This window comes from Nuphar pumila, chromosome 4 (genome assembly GCF_984573655.1).
Source record: "Nuphar pumila chromosome 4, dmNupPumi1.hap1.1, whole genome shotgun sequence".
Taxonomy (NCBI): domain Eukaryota; kingdom Viridiplantae; phylum Streptophyta; class Magnoliopsida; order Nymphaeales; family Nymphaeaceae; genus Nuphar; species Nuphar pumila.
In genome coordinates, this window is record NC_143252.1 from 47228903 (window position 1) to 47235163 (window position 6261).

At 41.5% G+C, this 6261-nt stretch overlaps 1 pseudogene; it reads left to right on the forward strand.

Annotated features, from left to right (window-relative positions):
* Nucleotides 1-458: 458 nt before the first annotated feature.
* LOC149840167 (cytochrome P450 76T24 pseudogene) lies at nt 459-5940 on the forward strand (annotated as a pseudogene).
* Nucleotides 5941-6261: the final 321 nt, after the last annotated feature.

The following is a 6261-nucleotide window of genomic DNA, read 5'->3' on the forward strand; positions in this document are numbered from 1 at the left end:
GACAATCATGCTGGTCAAAATTTTGAAAGAAATACCAAAATTTTTTCATTGGGTAGGTTTGAAGTAGTTTTCATTGAAAAACAGTCATCCATCTATATAGCATATATGTTTCATCTCTCAAAAAGAGAGAGACAAATCTTTCTCTCTCTTTCGATGTAACATCAAACTTGAAAGGTGGCAGATTTGATAACGCAATTTTCGTTTTTTCTTTATGCTCTGGTTCTAAAGAGTGAAAAGAGTAAGTGCAATATAATTGCACAAATATTTGTGCATTAAGCACCTGATCAGCCTCCATACACAAATTTTGTGCCATGTGATTGCACCCGATCCAGACTCTTACCGCAAGAAAAAGAAGAGACGTAAACTTTAAAATATTTTTTAAATAATAAAAGCCTGACTCAGGCCTGAGCCAGACTCCTCTATATAAAGACACATGAACAAGTGAAAGAAATATCCAAGAGGTGGTCTGAAATCAAATGGCTGTTTACAGTGATCTGATTTTTTGGCTTTTAATTTTCTTAGCATGGGCGTATGGCTTTCTCCTCATTTTCAAAAAAACTAGGAAGCTCCCACCAGGCCCGGTAGGCCTTCCAATAGTTGGTTCTCTCTTGGAGCTTGGTAACAAGCCCCATGAGTCACTTGCTAGGCTCTCAAAGCTATACGGACCACTCATGACTCTTCTACTCGGGTTCAGAACAACTGTGGTGGTCTCCTCCGCAGAAATGGCCAAAGAGGTGCTGCAAAAGCATGACCAGTCCTTCGCGGGTCGAGTGGTCGCGGACGTAGCCAACATTTCAGACTACCCCAATTCCTCAATGGCGTTTAATCAGATTGGTCCGACATGGAGAGAGATGAGAAGGATCTGCAAGACTGAATTATTCACGCAAAAGAAACTGGACACACTGAGCAACCTTCGAGAGCAGAAGGTGCGAGCCCTCCTCACTCATGTCCATGCAGCATGGGCCAACGGGCGCACGGTTAATATCGGAGAGTGTGTCTTCAGTACCAACCTCAATTTGGTGTCCAACACCATCTTTTCGGAGGACGTGGTGGAACTGGAGTCGGAGTCGGCAGGGGATTTCAAGAGCATGGTTTGGGGGTTGTTGGAAGGTATTGCTAAGCCTAACCTCGCCGACTACTTCCCCTTGGTGAGGTTGATCGATCCTCAGGGCCTACGACCCCCCTTTGCGACTCTTTTGAAGCAACTGTATGCAGTCTTCGATGAGTTGATCAACAGGCGTTTGGGGTTGTACGCTGCAACAGAGGGGTACAAGAAGAGGAACGACTTCTTGGATGTCCTTCTTGAGCTTTCTGGAGATCCAGGCTCAATCTTCACCAAGGAAAACATCAAACCAATGTTGACAGTAAGTTTCTTTTACCCTCTTAGCTTATCCACTGATCGGGCCCGAGTACTTGCTGAAAATCATATAGCAATTTTTTGTCTTTTGTGTTATACACGGATAATTACTGCACCGGTTAGCGATTTTTTGTGTTTTGGGTACGAGCAGGAATCCAGAGAGCGGCATACAGTCAATCACATGATAGCATTTCATGTGGGCTGGCTGCACTGAGCCTCATGCAATGCTGATTGGCCAGTGTCACGTAGCCATGACACTTAGCCCCTCCTTTGATCTCAACTCGTAAAGTACCCAGCCCCGTCACCTAACCACGCCTCCAACTTCTGCCTTAGCAACCCATCTTTTTTCTGAAAAGTAGAAGCGATGAGAACCAATTCGACTTGACCCCACTCGATTTTGATGGACTCATGGGTTGGTATTTGGTCTAAAATTTTAGACTCGTCTTAGAAATGCTCAGTTATTAGGTAAGAAAAAACATAGACCTGTCTTCACGGGACGTCACAAGTTTGAAACCCACGGGTGGTGTCCCTTGACGCAAGGTTGAAGCTGGGTGTACTTCTCGATGGTCGGGGGGAATCTTAAGGGTTTTACCAACCGAAGGCCAGCGAAGGTGCTGTCAGTGATGAGAGGGTTTTTCCTTGGATTATCAAAAAAACAAAAAAAACATATATAGGCCTGCACCTAATTAAGTGTATGTAATCCGTTTTTATGCCGACCCAAATGATTTTAATTATGCAATTTGTACCCACACAACCAACCGAACTAACTAACTGCAACCATTTTGTACCAAACTCCTCTAAAGTCATGGTTTCAGTCTCTAAATTTTGGCAAGCTTTAGATAGTGATTTTTATAAGCACGCCAACTAGGAAGTGTTTATAGTAGAGTTTTTTTATTATGTAATCCCGTTAGACCCAATTACAAAATGGGTCTATTTAAAACTCAACCAGCTCGACCCAATTAACCCATATAGATTTTCAGTTTCAGTAATACCCACACTTGAAGACCAAATTCAAATTAGGAAGGATCCGGATCTATTTTCAGAACTGATGAAAAGGAATGAGTCTGTTTGATGCCCAACCTATTTATGCCAACCTGATTTATGTTCACACTCGTTATCCCATACTGAGGCCTTCTCCACAGTCTGAATCGAATCGGTTTGGATCTAAGTCTAATTTTTAGATCCATTACAAAAACACGTTTAACAAAAACCTGATTCAAACACAACCTAGCTAGTTGCTTCAGTACTTCCAGCCCCACAGATATTAACTGGTTCTGGGGCATAGTTGGTGCCAATGTTGTCAAAATGTCACAAAAGAAACACGTACGGCCCACTACACGATGTGACTAGGGGTGTCAATGGGTCCGTTTTACCTGAACCCAACCCGTATCAAACCCTATAGCGTCTGGGTATGGTGATAAATATAAGAAGACCCGAGTCTGGACCCAAAGGTCCTATTAATACATGGAGCCAGGTACAGTTTGTGAAATTTTATACCAGACTCAATCCTGACCCAAGTTCCGATTAAGACCCACAATCTTTAAATATAAAATTGATAAAAATTATTATTTTACAGGGTATGGCCCGGGTCTGGTTCATGTAGTTATTATTGGGTCCAGGTATGGTTTCTCTTATGGTGGGTCCGATTAGACCCAGGTGCACACCGGATACCATACCCAAAAATCGGGGCCAAGTCTGGTTCCACTTGAGTCCGAACCAAACCCGAGCCGTTGACACACCCCTAGATGTGAGTATGATGTGAAGATTCAATTTTTTTAAAAAAAAGGAGCAAAAAACAATGATTTTTCTCATTTCTAATCAATAATTTTTTTTTTTTTTAATACATAAAAATGTATTCTTTAGTGAAAATTTATTTAAAATCATTTTAAAACATTAAAATAATATATGCACGTATCAGTGTCCATGTCACCGTGTTCGAGCATGTTCAGTCATGTCACGAGGAACATGCCACCAAAATGGTTTGTCCCTATGACATAGGTTTCTAGCTAACGATGCAAGTGGATCAGATAGAGTCGAATATTCAATCCAGAACCTTTATATTTCTGAGCGCAGAAATTTCAAGTTACAACCAAATGTGCATCTAGATCTGGTTTAGGTTTGTTTAGTCTCATTATTTTCATATTCAGATCAGATTCAGATCTGTTTGTTTAGTTGGATTTAATTTGAATTTGGATCAGATCCCAATCATAATGCATTTTTTTATGTGCAAGGAGCTTGCTTTTAACTTTTTTACTGTATCAGCTATTATATACTTCGAATCCAGATTTCATTTATTTCATCAGCTATTATTTCTGATCCAGACCTTGATGCTGGTTTACTGTTTGAACTCTGGGATTTTTCTTGAATCTACAAAATTCGGCTTGCACATAATCATTTTCACCCTTATTTCTAGTCTAATCTCAATTAACTTGGCTCATAGTTAATTAGGGGTGCCAACAGGTCAGGTATAACTTGATCCTGACCCATACCAGATCCAGTAGGGTTTTCTCTTTCACTCTCTCTCTCGGCAACAAGGCCGACAATCATGCCTACTGGCTTGTTGTTGTATTGGGGTTTTCTGCAACTCGCCAGTAGCCATGGCTGTCCGCCCTCTAAACGATCGAAAAAGAAAGAAGGGGAAAGAAAATGTACCTATTGGTTGCCATCCGTAGTTTCGGTAAGCCTCTCTCCCTCTCTCTGCAACTCTTTCTCAAATTTTTTTCTCACTCTCGCTCTCTATTTGTCAATGGGTGGAGGGCTTTCCGTGAGGGCTCTTTATAGGGCCCTCAGGGTGGGTGAGGATAAACCTCACCCCACCAATCGATTGTGGGGGGCGAGGTTTATCCTCGTACCCCTTGCGATTATAGGAAAGAAGAGTCCTCCAAATGGGAGAAACCGTCTTTCCTTATCCCACTTTTTTTTCCTTCCCCACTTGACGCTTTGGTCTGGGTCTGGTTTACCCTATGCTTATTACTAGCTATAAAGTACTTTAAAACAACCCAGGCTTGGTGAAGATCCAACCCATTGGCACTTATTGAGAGCAAAAGAAAAATGAGAAGACAAGCTGGTGACGAAATTGATGTGTGAAGTGCAAAGCAACAATAAGTTACAAAATGTCAAGATGCATGAAGCATCAAGCATGTAAAAAGCATAAGGAGAAGTGAAAAGGACCCAATAACGGAAATAAATTAGAAAAAAATAAATAAAATTGGAGTAAAACCTATGGTTGTTTTAGTTTGCTTTTAGCTAAAAACATTCAATACATACACTCTTTTTACAAGAAAATTTTAATTTAAAGAAAATGCAACTCTTTTTAAATATTATAAGCACTTTTCATGAACCTTGAGAAGTGTAAACAGCCGGAATCATAGTTTTTCTTTTTGAAAGGCAAGCTGGGGTTAGAAGACCCCCACCAGTTATTATTCAATAGTCCCACTGGGGTTTTTTAACCTGCAACGTCCAACTACAGGGAGACGTGCACTGACAGCTCCTACCAACCGCATAGTTTTTTTTTTTTTGACAGAGAAAGTTGGGGTTAAGCAGACCCCTACCAGTTATACAACTAATACCATTGGGATTCGAACTTGCAACATCCGAACACAAGGTGACGTGCACTAACTGCTCCTGCTAGACAAGCAGAGCCCCCGTTTTGTGTCAAAAGCATAGTTACCAAGAAACTAAATGAATAGGGGAAGTGATGGATGAAGCAGAAGCAAGCAGACCGAAAGCCAGTGTTAAAAAGTAACATCGAAGCATAATTCTTTGAAAGCGATTATCTAAGCGTGTAGGGTCCAAAAGGAAACATGAAGGAAAGGGAAGCGAGTGAGAAGCAATGCTAAAAATGAAAACAATAATATAAAAAAAACAAAAAACAATAGGAAGATGAGTGAAAGAAAAGAAATGACAAAGGGAAGCAATTTGAAGTTTTGAAAAGCTTCTCCTAACTGTGGTGCATGTATAATAAACAGGACCTCTTCGTGGCAGCGAGTGAAACAAGCACTGGCACAATAGAATGGGCAATGGCAGAATTACTTCGCCACCCTGAAAAGATGGCTGCTGTACGGACCGAGCTAAAACAAACCATCGGCACAGGCCGTTTCGTGGAAGAGTCAGACATTTTACAGCTTCCTTACTTACAAGCAGTGGTGAAGGAGACCCTAAGACTGCACCCACCTGGTCCTTTTCTCATACCACACAGAGCAGACGTAACTACAGAAGTTGCTGGGTTCACCATCCCTAAGCATACTCAAGTGCTTATCAATGTATGGGCTATTGGACGTGATGCTGCATACTGGGAAAACCCAACCTCCTTTTCGCCTGAGAGATTTATCGGGTCGGATATAAATTTCAGAGGTACTGATTTCCAATTCATCCCTTTCGGAGCAGGAAGGAGGATCTGCCCTGGTATACCTTTGGTGGTCCGCATGGCTCATCTGGTTCTGGCTTCTCTCATCCATTCATTTTCATGGGAGCTTCCTCACGGGATGGCACCTGAGCAACTTGATATGGAGGCCAAGTTTGGGTTAGCACTAGTGAAAGCTATTCCTCTTCGAGCACTTCCCTCTCCCTTAATAGAGATGTAAATAAGGTTGTCAATGGGACCAAAGGTGTTTTGCAAATTTTGGCTGTCCCTGATCCGATACGATTACCAAATGTATTTTAGCATCCGAACTTTGGCATCCCTAGATGTAAATGTTTCTGGCATGGTCAGACTTATCTAAATAAATCCATGTCAAACTCAATGGGGTATAGCAAAATGGTTGTGTCAATTCAAGTGTTTCCCTCCCTTAATATGGGTAAAGGGTTTGACATGGATTGGATTCAAATGTACCAGAATCCTAACTAAACTTCTAAGCAATGTTGTCGGAATCCATATCGGCCCTGAATGGATTTTCAAAACGATT